This window comes from Chaetodon auriga, chromosome 7, assembly GCF_051107435.1.
Source record: "Chaetodon auriga isolate fChaAug3 chromosome 7, fChaAug3.hap1, whole genome shotgun sequence".
NCBI classification, from domain to species: domain Eukaryota; kingdom Metazoa; phylum Chordata; class Actinopteri; order Chaetodontiformes; family Chaetodontidae; genus Chaetodon; species Chaetodon auriga.
Window position 1 is genome coordinate 15544889 of NC_135080.1, and position 18787 is coordinate 15563675.

Here is an 18787-nt window from a genome sequence, read left to right on the forward strand (position 1 = left end):
TCTGTCTGTATTGTGCTGTGCTGTTTTCCTGTGTTTCTCTAGTGCTGTTATCATCAAGACCTTACTGGTTTCATTTGGCCACTGATTTGTTTCCCCCCTGTCTGTTTGTTTTAATTTGGCTTTGTTCCTGACATGATTAACAGATATTAAAAAATAATAAAATCAGCGATAATTGTTTGACATTTCAACAAACAAACAAACAAACAAAAAGGTGACTGCCCTTCTCAAGTTGACTGTAAATGCTTTCTTTGTTCTTGGAGGAACTGCAAAAGTCTTTTACACTTCCTTTTTTATATATATATATTTATAGTCTCTAAAGCTGGGTTTGGGCAAGTTCGGAGGATTCACATGTTAAGAATTTCCAATAAAGGTTATGGACGAAGACCGTAGTTCTCCCTGTTTTATTTGTGTTGAGCTGATGAGCATCCCCAGGTCCCACAGACAGACATCACTGCCATCTGTAAACCTTGTGATAAGACAATGAACGGGGAGGAAAACGGGTTGACCCTGACCACCGACTGATGTCTAATTTTACTTTTTAATAAAATATCAAGCAATTTTCTTACCCTCTGGTGTGGACTCTTTTTCTCACAAACATCTGCATCGTCAAACAGACGCCAAGTTAGCTACAAATATGGTGCGTTGAGGCCAAATGTGAGGGAGGATAAATGGTTTCATTCTTCGCAGAGAAGGATGAGCAACTTGGACTCAAACTGTTCCATGAAAGCATTCTGTGGAAAAGGTGAAGCTGGAGGTGGTTGAGTTAACAACTCGGGCTCTGTGCTGGTTGAACTCACATTGAACTGGAAGGTACAAGATCAAGATACTTTCATCGAGGGGCAGAAAGACAAAGTGTAAAGAATGGTTCTTGTAAGTAGGAAGCTGTGGACACCAGACCATTATAGCGTCCAGATCGCCACCGAAAGTCACTTCTCAGGCTGGTTAAGGGGCAAAATAATGATTTTGCTGCACAGTTAGTCCGAGTCAGCTCCACGGTTGGGTGTCTGTGCAGGTTGAAGGCAGCAACAGTGCGTTCCACAGCCATACGGCCAAAATGAAGAGTGTGTCTGTAACGTATGGAACAGAGGAGAGTGCAAGGAGGACAACAAGATCTTACGAAATATCTCCTGAGGTGCTGACAGCCTCTGAGCCATCTGTAACTTGGCAACAGGTGTCGAGGCTAAGATGGATCAGAGTAAAGGTCAGAGATGTGAAAAGTCAGTGGAAACCTTGATTAGTGACAGTTCGAGCACGGTGGCAGCTGCATTCAAAGCTAAAGTGATTCACTTTGACGCATCTATTTGTCCTTTACTGTTAATATTATATGTCTCAATGCAAAATGAAGGTGTGTCATGACAGAAGTAATCGTGTTTTGAGGTATGACAGAAGAAAGCGGTTGCAGGTCTGTGATTTAGACCCACAAGACAAGAAGTTTGACGACATTATGCACGCCTCAAGGCATTAGAGGGAAATCACAGCTTTTTATTTGCTCTGTTGTTATTTCTGAGACTTTATGCTGCCTGAATCGCTGTGACAGTTTTGGTGGCTGACTGCATGTTTTCAGTGAACCTCTCATGAACCTTGCAGATATTGTACTTTATATCACTACTTTTTGTCTGACTCTTGTCTTGTTTAATTATCTACAACCCCGATTCCCAAAAAGTTGTGATGCTGCATAAAAAAGGAAATAAAAATGATTAAATAATCATTTCCAAACAAACTGTGTTTAGAGTGAACAGTTTTACAAAGTGTAGTAAAATCCTTTGTCCAATTATGCATTTCACAAAGTGGTGAACCTTGTTGAGCCTTTCCAGGACGCCCCTTTCATGCCCAATCATGATCCTATCACCTGTTACCAATTAGCCTGATTACCTGTGGAACGTTCCAAACAGGTGTTTTAGCGCATTCCACAACTTTCCCAGTCTTTTGTTGCTCCTTGTTTGAAACATGTTGCTGCATCAAACTCAGACTAAGCAGACATTTACAAAAATCGATGAAGTTGATGAGGTCAAACATTAAATATATTGTCTTTGTTTCAATTGAGTATGTGTCAAAAGGGATTAGCAACTTATCACATGATGTTTTATTCATCCTAACTTTATTGGAATTGGGGTTGTAGTTATCTCCATGTTTGTCTTTCTTTCCATTTTATTTGAGTTACTTTTCTGGAAAAAAAAAGTAAACGTTATATGCACTTTAAGGTCAAATTACTTTGAGGAGACTGAGCACTGTTCACATGTCAAACACGCACAGTGAGGACTGCATGCATTTATTGACTATGTTTGATGTGAAATCATTTTGCACTTTGAAGTTGAAACGGTAATGTCTTAACTCTTGTTTGCTTTAAAGAACAGCAGAATTTATTGTTAAAATGGCTACAATTGTTCTTTTTTTTTTCATTAACAATTTCCCAAATGTGACAGTGTGAAAGGAGTCACTCACAGAGACGAGCCTTCAGAGAATCATCACACGAATCTGCTGCTTCCTTCAGCTTTATGGAGCGTTACAGTGAGTTTCAGCTCATTGTTTATCTGTCCGGCCGGCAGCTTTACTCTCACCATACTCACAGTGTTGTTTTCAGCCACAGCAGGCAGCCCTCAGTGAAAATACCAAACAGCAGACAGACACAGTTAGAGACCAGCTGGTGAACATAGTGGAGCGTTTAGCAGCTAAAGAGCCGGATAATTCCCTCAGGAGTTGGTAGAGACCAAAAACAGAGCATGAAAGACGGTGAATATTGGAAACATAAGTTTAAATGATTGATAACTGCTGGATGTGTAGATAAGCAAATGTTTCCTACCAACATGAAAAAAATCCTGGCTGACGTCACTCCCCCTCCCCCAAAGGCACCTGAAACTAATTCCAGTTAAACATAAGTGCTTCACCTTCAAATTGTCCTGTTTTTGCCATTTACAGAGACCCATGATCTCAGGACAAGGAGCCTATAAAATTGTGTCTCAGTATTTTGCGTATGTGGATCACAGATGGGTAAAATAATCCTTACAAATAATTCACTGTGTGCTTTTAACTTCGGGTGGTAGCAGATTGGTGTAGTTTAACAAAACAAGCTACTGAGCAGCACAAGGTCAATTAATTGGACATGTCTGGATATATTGAAGGTCCACTGTGTAGGATTTGGGGGGATCTAATAATGAAGAATCACCTGAAAATAAGAATGATTGTGTTTTTGTTACTTCAGAACAAGCTCTGGAGAGTGCCTTTGGCGTTTTTCATGGCCACTGTAGGTCCTCTTACATGCTTGGAAAGGGGTGGTTGTGGCGAGGGATATCGCTCGATTGCAATCTGCATATCTCACCCCTAGATGCCACTAAATTCTACACACTGGTCCTTTAAATGGAATCAACATATTAATTATGTTGCCTCCGCTATTAAATCACAAAGTCTGACCTGACAGGCCAAAGCAGGAGCAGGAGCAGCAGGTGCTTTCGCTCTCTGACAAGCAAACACTGGCCATGCGCTGACTAATCTTTGAACCCTGTGCAAACTGACAGCAGCAGTGTATAACCGAGCCATCCACGCTGTGTGTGTGTGTGTGTGTGTGTGTGTGTGTGTGTGTGTGTGTGTGTGTGTGTGTGTGTGTGTGTGTGTGTGTAAAAGCAGACTGGAGCAACCCACCCAGCAAATATTTACCTCAGGTCCAAGTCAGTGCAGAGGGCATCTGGCAAGGAGGGAACAAGTGTGTTTCTCAGTCTCATTCCACTAGACATGATGTACTGCAGGTCTGTGAATGGAAACATACTGTCAGCATGTTAAAAGACAGCTGAAGCATTTAACTGTGGCATCACAAAACGTCGACAATCATTTCATAAAGATCGTTTTCTGTTTTATCTCTATGCAAATAACTGTTAGCAGATATTCTCTGTTATTTGTGTGTATTTGTGGACCTCAGTGACTGCGTTAGAGGACGCTAATGGGGATCCAATGAACAAGACAGGAGTAAGTTCAGAAATGAGAGGAGAAACATCAATAAATAAGTATACATAGGGGTCAGGTATGCATACAGGCCATGAGGGGTCAATGGATTGTTTGAGGGGCATGAAAATGAATCATGTGCCGGAGATGTGATGAAATCTCCTCTTCCATCCTCTTTGATGTAAAACAGGTCTTCACAGTCACCTGATCTCAAACTGGGCTGACAGCGCCCTCAACACCATCATCAAAACACCAAATGAGGAAGTATCTTTTGATGTTGAATGATGTTCATCCCTCCAGTACAGTTCAGAGGCTTGCAGAGTCTATGTCCAAACACAAGAGTCGTGTTTCCATCCGCCATTTTGAGATTAGATTTAGATTTAATTAGCCTTTATTGTCCCAGTTCGGAGGAAATAAGAGACACAGACAGCGTGGTGGCAGCATCACACTCATATACATTTGGATGGAGACACCCACCTGTACCTTTAACACCTTTGGATGACTCTAGAGATCAAATCTTTATAAATATATTCCTACATGTTGAACAGGTCTTTGGCTACAGATGAGGTTATATTGAGACCTACTTGCTGCATTTTTGACACCTGTCCCACCGGTGCCGTCACACAGAATGACACAGTGAGTCAAGCTCTCCTGCTGGAGTCGGTGTTGTGGTGCATGAAGGGAGTTTTGAGCTGTAAGCGTAAACTGGATTTGTGTCACATCATGGCACACTTCAGAATGAGCTCAGTCAATAGTCTATCATGCTGGCAGCTGCAGGGACGCACACAGAGAAAATGAGGACAACGGGGAAGGAGACAGAAAAATCCTGACAGTCTGCCAGCACAGAAAGAGGAGAAGTATCATAATCATTCACAGAGCATAAAGGTGACCTGGAAATTGAGTGCCAAAACCAACGTATATGACCGCAGTGGCGACATGCCCTAAATTTCTCTCTCCCTCCTGCTTTAAGTACAAATGATTATTAATGCATTATTCACAAAACAGAGCCTTCGCCCCCAATTTTCTCTACTCATGTGCGTCCTCTCCCTTTGATGATATAACCAAAGTAAGAGGGGAGAAAAGCGAGGGAGTGCAGAAACAGAGGAGTTCAGAGGATGGCTTTCCTCATGGGACACAGAGCCCTCATCCCAAAAGGGATCCTGCACTCTTCTGAAACAGTCTTGCTGTAGACCAGGCTCCAAACAGCAGTATTAACATATCAGTCATAGATCAGAGATCAACCAGACACATCAGTACCAAGATACACACTTGGCCCGCTTGCTCCGGCTGGCTTTTCATCAAACAGGTAAATGTAGGGTATTCCTTCCATGTAGCCTCCTTCTTTATCAATAATATTTTAACTCGAGATTTACATGAAGGCACAAATCTGAAAAATGTTAAAGGCAATCTGAAAAACGACCGGGGAGAATAACCTCAGAATCACCCGGCGACGGCTTTGAACTCAGGGATCCAGATATGGCAGCAGCAACAATTGGATGAGCGAGCTACGGGGAAGATGAAAGACAGTCAAGCTTGTAGTCGTAATAAGTGGGCTGACGCCTTTCATGATTCATACTGAGGCTTCAACTTACCGTTCAGCCAAGCTAGTGATCCCAAATGTTCAATAGGCATATATATATATATATATATATATCTAGACTCTTTGTAAAGCTTAGCAGTAGATGATAGACAGACAATTAACTTCCTCCCCCTCTTCTGAGAAGGCACATTAGAGTAATTTTTGAAAGGAAAATTATTAAATTATGAGGAGTCAGTCAATTTAAACTCTCATTTATGGCAAATTTGTGTTTTTACAATTGTTTATTGTTTAAAGAGTAGATTGACAATTTGGGAAATTCACTTTCTTGCTGGAATGTCTGTGCTTTAGACATGAAGCTACAGCCAGCAAACATTAGCTTAGCTCATCATACAGACTGGAAACAGAGGGACACAGCTAGCCTGGTTCTGTTACTGCGCCCAGCTTAGAAACAGTGCTTGTCATTTTTACAGTTTTTTATGAATTAAACAAATGAGATATAATGTGTTCATAAGCTTTTGAGGTATAGGTCAGTGGATTTTGTTAGCTTTGGACAAAGCCAGGCTAGCTGTTCCCCTAGCTAGCTGTTGAGGTGTTTCCCCTGTTTACTGCTTTTGTGCTAAGCTAAGCTAAGCCTGGTTATTTCCAAATGTGCAAATAAGACAAAATGCAAATATGTTAAGCTGCGGTTTTACAACAGTTATGTGTTGTCTGTTTTTGTGTGCATGAAAAACAAACAAAGAGATAGTCTTAATTAGCAAGCTTAAGCTAACTTTGGCTAGGTTAGCTTTAGCATGGAGACATGAGAAGTATCAATCTTTTAATCTAACTCTTGGCAAGGAAGCAAATGAAGAGTAAAAAGTCAAAGTATTACTTTAATTAAAAGGATATTCCATTTTTTCAGAATTAAGATAATTAAGAAGCACATACACCAATCATGGACCATATTGTGTTTTTTCCCCTATTTCTTTTCTCTTTTCTCTCCAAATCAGATCCATCTTAAGCTACACGATGGCCTTGCTGCTGTGACGGCTCATGTTTCTCTGGAGTGTGCATATGCCCAGTGACAGGGATGTCAGCAATAAATAGATTAAAGTGTGTAATGGCCCAATAACCACCCCTGTCCTGCTCCACCCTGCATGGCTGATTCACTTTTAAAAAAACAAGAAGGCTGCAGCTGTTGGGGCTGACTTATGTTCAGATTTTTGGTCTAGTAAGAAACTAGAGGTGAGTGTGCACGTGCACATATGTGTGTGTTTGTATACAGTGTATGACTATAGACAGACAAAGAGAGGCAAAGACAGACAGGACAAATAAAAATGCCAGCTCAAATGTAGGCTGTGTGAGCGTGCACGAGTACAAACCTGCGTGCACTTTATCTGTATGTGTGTGTGTGTGTGTGTTCCAAGGTGTGCATGTGTACCAAGTGTGCATGTGTCTTAATAGGAAGCAGTCACAGGGCTGCTGACGGCTCCATAAAGGAGCCTTTGAATGGCTTGGCTCTGGTAAATTCATAGCAGATGTGAGCGAAAGAATATCCACCCAGGTTGAGTGGCCCTTCACTGCGAAGGCGACAGGAGTCCAATCCAGGGGAGGCAGACGGACGGCAGACAGGAGCCAGGAGAGACACACACACATGCACATACACACATTTTGGGTGAACTCCAATCAGCCAGGAGGGAACTCTGCACGCCACTAAACAGGAGACAGGAGTTTTTCTTTGAGCCACTCTGACTTTTAAGTAGAAAATAATTCTCCTTTTTATTCCTGAAAGAACAACTTTTGAGTTCCCGGTGTTGCTCTCTGGGCAGGTTTTCCATTCAAGTGTACAAGTTCAGGCCAGGTGTGTGCTACGGGGATGGCCTCCACACACTGGATCATGCATTCTGGTTCCCTCTGGACCCACGGAGTCTAGAGTGCTCCAAGGCCAGGCTCTATGCCACCTTTCCTGGCTCTGACTGACGCCAGAGGAGGGGTGGGGAGAGACTGGCGCCTCACCGCCAATTAACATCCTCTCACACTGAGGGCACGGCCAGGTAACACATGATAGGCCAGACTCCTTCTCGCAGACAGTCAAGTGGGGTGAGACTCATTAACTTGTCCATGCGCTGGACATCTGTCGGTGATACTACCCGAGGCAAGTGTTTTTTTCAGACGTTGTGAGCCTGTGGTGGTGTTAGCTTAGCTTAGCCCTGAAACGGGGGGAAAACAGGCAGCCTGGCTCCGTCCAAATGTAACAAAATCTGCCTACCAGCATGACTAAAGCTCAGTGACTCAACACATTATATCTCTATAAGTGACAATGACGACAGGAATCCAGGAAGTCGCTGCGCCCAGGCATGAAATAGCCCAACACAGACCCCCCTGTGAAGCCACTTCTTTTCCTTTTTAATCTTTGAGTTTATTATTTACAGACTGAGCCAGGCTGCTTCCCCATGTTTCCAGTCTGTATGCTAAGCTAACTGTTCACAATATCTTCTTATCTACCATACAAGTATGACAATTGTATCAGCCTTCTCATCAAAATGTCAAGAAAGTGAGTAAGAGTATTTCCCAAATGTCAGACCGCTCCTTTAAGCATCCTGTGTCTATGGAAAGTGTGGTGACTAATAATTATAAAATCTACAAACTGTGCCAATAAAGTTTAATCTGGACCACACAGAGATCTACATTTGTATTCTTTAACTTGACAAATATGTAAATGTTCCCTCCTCTGTGTCAGAAAAAGCAGCCCCAGCTTTAATTAAAAGTAGTCTGGAACATTTATCACGTGGGGGGCCCTGAAGCTCATTCACACACCTTCTGCCTGCTAAAGGCAATTACAACTGATAGATGGAGGGTTTAGCTTTATTACCCATGTTGCCATAAACAAGGTGCATGTACAATGAGCTTTTTTTAGTTTAAAGTGATGAGGGAATCCATGTGCCAGCTCATAAATGAGGCCCCAGCACTTAGTATCCGGAGGCGATTGGTAAACACAACATGAGCTCAGTCTCACTCGTAAACTGCTCCTCCGACTGTGACCACAATGCAAAAGCTGCAGCAGTGTCAGGAATTACTCTGACTAAAATATCTCTCAACCAAAGTCTGACAATACTCAATATCGTGGAAACCACACGACAGGATGGATGGATGTTAGGAATTGCCCTCTAGGTTTCCTGGATCTGGGTTGTAAGAGTCCTTAATGTGCTCTAAGCCAGTTGAGGTGATCTTGCATGCAAGGGTGCTTCTGGAAAACCAGAGTCTGGAGGGTAAGCAGATTTTTTCTGTAAGCAATACGCCCTCTTCTGTGTGTGGGGGGGCAACGGGCACTTTGTCTGTAACTGAGGCTGTTCCATCTGACTGCAACTGAAAACAAACAGTGAGGGAAATTTCACACCCTGAGCACCTCCTGAGCAGATAAATTACTCGATATCTCCTGTCTGAGTCTCTTGTCCTACATGTCTCTGCATTTTGTTTGTCTATTATGTTTTATTTCTGCCATCTGTCTGTCTCTTCTTCTCTTGTTTTGCTTTTCTGTCTTCATTCCACACTCAGCTGAAGCTCAGTGGATAGACAAAGCTGGGGGGGGGGGGTTAGCCGGCGGGCATCACTTTCACTTTTAATTAAAACTTCACACCCAAATAAATGTAGCTGAGAATCACACCCACTCATATCGCCCTATGAAAAGAGCCCGCCGGGGCCAGATGTTTGCCTAAGCAAGGATAAATATCTAAGTGGCAGCTTTCTCTGTAAGGGAATCTGCTCCCTGTGTCGTTTCGTCGGATTAGCTGGGGTAAGGAAAACATGGGGATCATGTTCCGTGCGTTTCCCACTCTCTGGCTGTTCAGCATAAACACCGTGAGTTCTTGGCCTTCCTCATATCCGTCTCTCCAGCTCCTCGGCCACTCTCCTCGGCCCCTGGGGTTCCAAGCGCAGGGTTTGTTTTAGTAGCATAGCCCCAGAAGAGTGTTTGGTTGTGTTGTGTGTCACACTGGGTGAGTGTTTGATTATGTTGAGTGTTACACGGTGCGGGTGAGCATGAGCAGAAAGGCGGGGGACGCTAATCCCTCTCTGCTTTGTCCTCTGCTGCACAGCTTTAGTCTTTGCAGGACACTTCACACTGGAACTGTGGAGGAATTCATGCTGAGAGAGGGGCCTGTGGGATGTGAGGGTCTCATAGTTATGCACACATACAAAAAAAAAAATGAACAAGGAAGGGCTGCTTCCACAACCAGACAGAAAGGATGAATTAAGGGCACCTCAGTGTGCTCAGTGTTCAGTCATATTTCTGGCTTGATTTGCATTTAGTGGCTGTGCTCACGCTATGCAGTGAGCCTCCTCTTTGGAAGGATGGGCATGGTGATATAAGCATAGTCATGTGCGTTCATCCAGTGTCTGCTATAGCATCCTCTGTGCCACAGAGCTCCATCTTTGTTGTCCTGAAACACGTCAGTGAGCCGCACGGCTGCAGCAGGTTACACTACACCTTCATGTAATTTTGTCTCCAAATGCTCTTGTATAGTTTCTGTCTTGTATTATTTTCTCATTTTAATTTTATATACCCCTATTATTTATTTGTCTTACTTTCTGCACTTAATTGTACGCATTTCTGGTAATCACTGGAGGTTTATCTCATCCAACAAATACTCCTCCTTGGGCACTGTTTTAGGAATTTAAAAGCATCCTTTTAAAATGAAAGATCTTCTCCTGACAAATGTGTTTTTCTTATGTTTATGTGCCATAAAATGTCTATACTGACTTGTACCTGTTCAAAGATTGTCACTCGAGAGGTGTTTCACATTCCTCAACCGACAGGGGAGATTGTCTCTGTTATGCCACAAATTTGAAAGCCAGTTGCTGTCTAATATGCAAATGCTCCGACTGCCAGTGAGCCAGTTCCCAGGCAAACTTGGTCGGCTATCAAGATACACAGATTTTATACGTAATATAAAAATTTTGATGAGACCACTGAGCAGATATTATTGTATGTTTCACAACCACTGACTCAGCCACTGCCAGACAACAAACAACATAAACAAATTAAAAATGCGAATTACACTCATCACTCTGAAACGTCTGTTAGTCAGTGATGTTTCCTCTAATGTTACAGCCATCTTGATGCATGCCGCTCTCTCACTGGTCAGCCTGCTGCAAGCAGCGGCGGTGGGCGTGCAACGAGGCCCGTGATTCATAGATGCAGAATTTCTCAATGAGGGAGAAAGAGCAGATGTGCTTCCCGCCCCTTTTCAGAGTTTTTTATTTATTTTTGTATTTTTTATGTGTGAAAACCACGTTAAACGAAATATCAATCATAATGGAGTATTTTATACAGTTTTGTACCATTAGTACATACTTTTATAGTAAACAAAAGGTTTGGGACTGATTATCACAGGCTGGGTAGAGAAGTTGTAAAGTATTGATTGAGATCGACTGACTTTGGTGTTTTCATGGGATTTACAGGTAATCACAAAAACGAAGAATAGATCCATCCTTAAAATCCAATGTCCAATCTGACAAATCCTCGTGGATGATAACATGTGGTGTTTGAGGGTTCGGCGAGACGTAACGATGCACACTTTTCTAATGAGTAAGCCCTGTTTAACCCTGTTTGGCTGTGTTGTGGAAACCAAGCTGCAGCACGGAGCACCTGGCCCAGTTGGGTTCTGGTTTGGGGCTACACTCCGGCCTCACTAATAGGCACTTGAGCACCCCCCACATCCGCCGAGTACCATGTTCCACTTAATGAGGCTCTACGCTGGGCTGTAAACAAGCCCAGATGCAACCCCAAAACACACACAGGAAATGTCTCATGACCATAACAACACAAGGATCCTGCCAGCTCATGCATGATGGGGTGTGAACAGGAAGGCTGATCCTTGCAGGTTTTCTCCCTCTCTGCTCCACAAGCAGTTATTATCCTGAGGGAAAGGGCTGCATGTGGTACTGCTGCTCCAGCTCTTGCTCTGCATGCCAAATCCTCACTGGCCGCCAAGATCATCACAGACCGCTGCCTCGCTCCTTTTCCACAGCCTACAGTTACAGTATGTACACAAACCACAGTTTATTCAGCACTGTGTTGGACCTGGCATGTCAGCTTTGACACTCCACAATAGGAACAATGTCTGCTTCTACACAAAGAGTATTTCACATGCAACAAGGTTTTTATTTAACTTGCAGGGGGGCTGAGACCTTGACAAAAGGTCCAGTGTTAGAGTGAGTGTGGCTCCAGCTGGTTCCCTTTACTAGACAGACTGGCTAATGTACAGTGATCAGCCTGAGTCAACAGCACTGGCCGGAAAAAGAGCTTAATTGATGATAGGAAACTTTCTGGCCAAATGTGTTTGAACTGCCCCAAAATGTCCCATTGAATTTTCTGTCATTTTGTGCACAAAATACAAACAGTCCTGGATAATGTCAGCACATGCCCAGTGTGCAAAGAGAACAAATGTGAGTTAATTAACATGTTCATTCTGAGAAACCAGAAACAGAAACCTGGACTAAAGAGTAGTTCCCACTGTTGATACCACGAGGACACCCCCAAACTCCACTCACATACACATACACACTCTCACCAACACCAAACACACACAGCCTCTCCTTAATTAGCCAATTACATCCTTCCATACAAACCTTTGAGCTGGTTCACAAAGGACTTTTATACCTTTAGACAGTCTGGTCGAGGGAAATCACTCCTGTTAGAAACTGCCTGGGCCCCGCTCACTCAGTCACTTGTCTACTGTAACAACATAAGAACAAATGTTCATTTTAAAGGAATAGTCAGACATTTTGGGATATAAGTTTATTTGCCTCCTTTCTGGGAGGAAGATGAGAGATAAAGAGTGGAAACTCTAACTGTGCAAAGGTAACAAAATCTGCCTAGCAGAACCTCTAAATCTCATTGATTAACAAATGATATCGTATTTAATATGTACAAAAAGTAAGTACACATAACCAATGAAATGAAAGCTTCAGTGTGAATGCAGTTTTTTTTTTTTGTCCTTAGATAAAGCTAAGCTAGCTGGTCCCCCCTTTTTACTGTATGCAATGCTGCAGTAGCTAATCAGCTGTTGGCTGTAGCTTCATGTTTAGTGGACAGGTGTGAGAGTTATATTAATCTTCCATGTAACACAAAAATGAATCCATTACCCAAATTTTTGAACTAAAACTATGTTTTATGCTAATTTTAGGAAATATTAAGATGGGGCCAAGAGACAATCAGCTTAGTTTAGTACGACTAGAAACAGGGGGAAACAGCTAGCCTGGCTCTGTCCGATGCTAAAAAACAAACAAACAAACAAACAAAGTCTTTCAGCAGCTTCATGTTATGGCTCTGGTACGGATTAAACAAATAAGATATAACAAGTTGATTGGTGAATTTAAGACATACAGGTAGACATTTTTTTTAAATCTTAGGACACAGGTTTGCTTTCCTCCCTGTTTTCCAGTCGCTATGCTAAGCTAATAACTAGCTCCTGGCTTTAGCTTCATATTTACTGTACAGACATCAGAGTGCTATCAGTCTTTTAACTCTTAACAAGTAAGCAAATAAGCATATTTGCCAAAATGTCCAACTGCATATTTGAGACTCATTTCATGTGATTATTGGCTTCCTCTGCCTTTGTAAAAAGTGAGTAATTCAGTGCAGGTATAGCAGAAGTGATTAAAGGCAGCGTCAGAAGCAGCTGTGCCAAGTTTGCAGAGTGTGCATCATCTGGAAACTTCATGAATCAAGGCAGACAGTGTGAAACACAACCAAGTCAAAAAAAAAGAGGGGAAAAAAGGCAGACGAGAACAAACTTCAAAACTCCAAATCAAAGAGTGTGAAATGCAACGGAGAATAGCAGATCCTTACCGAGCCTGAGGCCGGGGTGGGAGGGAGGGGATCAGTGCGTGTGCGGGAGGAGGCGGTGGTGGGGGGGGGTGTGCCTCCTCTCTCAGAACACAGAGCCGAGGGCTGAGCCTTTGATGGCGGAGCGTGACATGAGCACATTTAGGATGGGGGTGCAGCGGCAGTGTGACAGCAGACACACTTGCCAGACGACCCAGCCCCAAATCTGAGCGGTTCTGATCCAAACCTGTTGACAAACAACGTGCGCCCGAACCCTGATACACATCCACTGTCCTGCTCTCTCTGTCCACCACCATTTCTTTTTACAAGATAAACTCAAGAGTTGAAAGATGTTAAGTTTAAAATATCATTTTCCAGCATTTGCAAATGTGCACAGATTTGGGTGTTGTGTCTACCCTGCCGCTGTGATTGGCTGATCATCCTTTAGTTGTTCAGTCAATGGCACCAACAAAACCACAGGGGTTTAAAGATGTTCAGGAGGGCCAGAGTGGGTTTCAGGGCCGAGCTTAGGCTCCCACATCCTGTCCTTTTCCACTCCCTCCCTTTGGAGTGTTTCTAAAAGCAGTCCTTGCATGGGTTTGTGTTCTTTGTTGATGCTGTTTTCACATTTTTTTTTCGTCCTTTGTAACTCCTGCTCCCTCTCTTTTTCTCCTGGGAGAGACTCTTTGGTACAAGAGATTAGAGCGGGTGCTGCCTAGCAACTGCATAAAAATGGCAGCTACAAAAGGGGCGCTCTCACTCTCCAACGTCTGACCTACATAATCCCAAGCCTCTGATCGTGCAACATAACAACATGATGAAAGGCCTGCTGTGATTTAACCCTCAAACAAATACTTGCCATCAGTGACCCCTTGGCTCAAAGAGCAATCTCGCCTGCTGCAGAGCACCAACGGGTGGCTTCTGAAATCTTGACGGTGCCTAATTAGAAAGGAAGAAGAGGCTGCGAACACTATTGGAAATGAGATGAATGTATTTGAGGAGATGGCAGCAGAGTGGCAAAGGAGATTAACAGTGATCACAGCAATGCTGTTGGCTTCAGAGAGCGAGAGCGAGCGGCGGAACCTCCCTCTGTTCACTGATTCATCTCTCCTTCAGCCAAAGGCAGACGGAGCACAGGAATGAGTACAGAGGGATGAGAAAGCTTTACTTCTCTGTCTTCTGCTTATTGATCAAAGGACATGAAAAAACACTCTGGAAAAAAAGAAGATACAGCAAAAAGCTGGAAACTTTTTCTTGAAACTTTCTCCTCCTGCACCGTGTTCTTAATATAATCTGCCTGGCCTTTACTCTTCCTTGTAGCTCAGCTTTCATTCGCATCCATTTTCAACCTGTCTGCACCTTTGACAGATGCTTTTGTCCAAAGTAACTTACAATAAAAGCATACAATCACTGCAGGAGCGAGATGTAGATGTCATCAAAGACTGGAAGTGCACCTTGTTCAAGTAAACAGCTGATAGTACGAGGTGTTGAGATGAAGTTTGAAGGTTTTCAGCCTGTGGCGGAGGATCATGCAATGAAATCTGAAAAAAAAAAAGTCACCTTTTTCTTTTGGTTTGCATTTTCTTGAACTTTCTGCTCTTTGTAAAAATCTCTTTTGCAAAGTAGCTCTCTATTAACTTTGAACATTTCTGTGTGGAACATGTCACAGTCTTCACAAACTTTTCATTTAATCAGCCTTCTTTCAGGGTTGGCTGAAATGGCCCTAAAACAGGAGTGAGGAACTCTTTTCCTATCAAGGCCGTTTCAATCTTCATGACATCCTTCGAGGTCCATACTAAATTGTTGGACACATATGTCACTCAAACGTCTAACGGACTGGAGCTGATTCTCTTTGGCGAGGTGTCTGGTGTCAGATGATGGTGATGATGATGATGATGATGCTACTCACGGCTGGTTTTCCAGGTGTGGGTCAGTCAGTCTTGAGCAGAGCTGCTCACAACAGTTGGTTGTTGCTTTGCAGCTCAATGATTTCAGGTCGTACAGTAGGTTGTCACATCAGCTGGTTCCACACTGAAAATATGTTCAGTTAATTTGTTTACTTTTCGTGACCTGAACCCTCTCACCAAACGCCTGAAGGAGTTTTCACACTCAGCAGCATATTCAGATGTCATAGCAGCTTTTGTTCTTGCAGAGAAGGAGAATGCAGTGTTTCCTCTTTTCAGTTCCTCTTACAGCAGCTTTATTTTTACTTCAAAAATTTCTCATTTGAAAGCAGAGAGCTGAGAAGCTGCTGGAGCTTGAGGTTCAGTTTTGAGAGGTTCTTGGTAATGTCCACAACAAAGGCCAAATACACTCACTATCACTAAGTTTCCATGTCAGGTTTTCTCTTCATCTCTGTGAATTATTTAAGACAAACTGACACTCGTTGCTGGCAACTCTGCACAAATTCTCCTTCTGAATGAGGTTTTAGCTTCTTAGCTATCAGCTCGCTCACCACAGAACTAGCCTGTATAGCACTGTCTCTGGCCAAATGCGGTAACTGTAACTTTTTTAATAACTTTATCCAAGCACATTTGTCCTTGTAACTCATCCAGTTTAGTGTGTTTGCAGTGGTAATGATGATCGAGATCGGCCTTTTTCATCACTGTGAGCGCAGCCACAGACGCTAACTTAGACACAATGGCTTTCCTTTTAATTAAAAAAATAATTATTTGTCCATTTCTTGGAAAGTGTGACACTCCACGTCTCCTTTTTGGACTAACTCCTCCACCAAGGAGCCTATAGCAATGCTTGTTGTTGCAGGGCGTGATGATATCATTATATCAACAAGTTGAAATATTTCCACTATCTTAAAATGAAATTTCATCATATTTCAAACTTACACCAATGTTATTGTGAGTGATATGATCACATCGCTACTTTTTTTTCACATTAAATGTTTTTTTTCTTTTCTTAGAGTTTGTCCTTATCAAGCATTTGCAGGGTTGAGGGTCTATAGTTACAAGGAGTGATTTGTGATTTTGGGCTATATGAATAAGATAAATAGATACTTTATTGATCCACAAAGGGAAACTGTTGTGTTGCGACAGCAATTCACACACAAAACACACATAACGTACACTAAGCTGACCTGAGGTGGGTAAGAAAAACATTATTTTCTATGAAACGATGTACTAGATAAAAAGTGAAATAGAATAAAACAAATAGGTTAGATAAAACTGTCTTGATTGGCTCATTTAGTTAGATCTTTTTTGGGTCCTTCTTTGTGAATGTTTAATTAAGAATTCATTTCTGATTTAAATTGAAAACGACTTTCCTTCCACTGCTATTCACGTCCTCACTCTCTTTTAAACCAAGATGAAAAGATGAAGTCTGGAAACTGAAACAGGAAACTTAGGTCCTTCAGGTCAGATCAAGCACAGTCTCGACTTGGATTTTATCCACACTGCAGAAAATCTCCATGTTAACTGATCAGTCTGTGAATTATTCAGTCTTAATGTCTCAGCCTTTAAGAGAACATTAGCAAAATCTGCTGCTGGGGTGACTTTTTTTTTTTTGCACACATTTCCAAGAAACTATCTTAAATCAAGGGTTATTTTCTCGATACTTGTGCAACAATTTGCCAGTCTTGTTTCAGAGACAGCGAAACTCATATTTAGAAAATTACAGTTGGCATTATCTCAACCCACAAAGAAAAATAAATCCTGAAAGAATGATCTCAAACGAAGTAAGGAGGGAAAACAAGAATGAGCTTTGATTCATCTAAATGTATATTAATGATGGATGCGATGGTGTTGATTAGATAACACTTTGAAAAGAATAAAAAAAAAGAAATAAAGGTTTTCATTCTTCTGCAGAGCTTCTGAAATTCCAAGACACTGAACAACACAGCCGATCCTCTGTTCTCCAAAACACACTTTTAAACCCTCAGCCTGCGCGCTTTCATTTCATGGACGTGATAGATGCTGCAGAAGTATTTCAGCTGCTCTATCTCTTCAGCCACTTCACACGCTTGACACTGAAGCTTCACTTGGGCGAAAAAGTCACCGGAGAGCCAAATTCTCGACCTCGCCTGTGCAAGTTTTTACCTCCCCATGTAAATGTTTATGTCTGCATAACGATATGAGTCAGCATGCGCCTGTGCAATTGTGTGATTTCATGTGTGTTTGTGTCTTGCTCTAACAGGCCAGACGGCAGTGGCATACTGGGTGTCTGATTGGAGTCCGGTTGCGAGGAGTGGTGAGCTGTGTGAACTCTGGTGCTCTCTGACTGCCGCATTTTCATGGAAAGCATCTCTTTGGGGGCCTGCAGGTTTTCAATACGCTCATTTACACATCAAAACAGCACAGGAAAGGGATAGTGCTCAAGGGGGGTGAGGGACTGTAGGAGGAGGGAGGGCAGGGTAATGAAGGATGCTTTATTTTCTCTTTTTTTCTCCCCCTCAGGGCTGGGCAGGGGTTTAAGTCTATGAGGGAGGCGCATTGATGCCATAATGCTCGCCTTTAATCAGACCCATGACCAGATGGAGGGATTTCTCCTCAGCAGACAAAAACATGGTGTCAGCAGCTAAAGCGGGAAGGTGTTTTTACGTCTTTTTATATAAAACAAATTGTACAAATCCTGTGTAAACAGACCTGTTCTGTGTTGCTCTAGAATCAATAAATATACGGCTGGCCTCAGAGTGGACACAATGAAATATTCCTGAGAAACGTATAAGGAAAAGTGCTGCCTTTTCTGGGAGTAGTCTGACTTTTGGCCCAGACAGACTTGCTGCTCAGTGCGACTGACACTATTTAACCTCCTGAGCCAGAAGAGAAGAAAAACAGTGCGGAGACTCAGCCAAACTAAATCTTTCGAGCAAGACCGAGCTTACTTACTCCTGAAATTGGACATTTTGGAAGATGGGGTGGGGTCTTCTTCAGATTGAACTTGGTGTTGATTGGCTGCTGTTGCTCCAGTACTGCAGACCTCAGGTGTGCGTGTGTGTGTGTGTGTGTGTGTGTGTGTGTGTGTGTGTTTGTGTGTGAAGGGAAGGTGTTCCCGGCAGCCACATCTCTGGCGCCAAAGGAACCACAGCTCAAACAAACTCTGTTTTTGGAATGAACCTTTCTTTCTTGCCTCTATCTGAAGCACAGTGTGCTGTGTGATTCCTTTCCTCTGTGAAAGAGACGAGCTAAAAATAGCTGTCAGTGACCTGGAAATGTAGCGATAGGATTCATATTTGTGGAAAAAGAAACAGAGCAAAGACATCTTGTTGCTGCTGTAACATTTCTGTTGACCTTTGCAATGCTTTAAAACCCGTCTTAGTCATATTCAGCAATACATGGACAATTAAAAAAAAAAGAAATGTAGAAAGGGCAAGAAAATGAAAAAAGAAATGCTGAGAACTGGAAAAAAAAAAAAAAGTTTAAACAAAGCACGGCTGCAGAAGACAAACTTGCCCTCTGTACTACCCCCATGTCCTTAACCCTCTGCAGCTACCTCCTCTCTATCTAATCAGTGCAGCTCAGCGCAGGTGGGACAAGCTGGTTTGTGTCTCACACAGC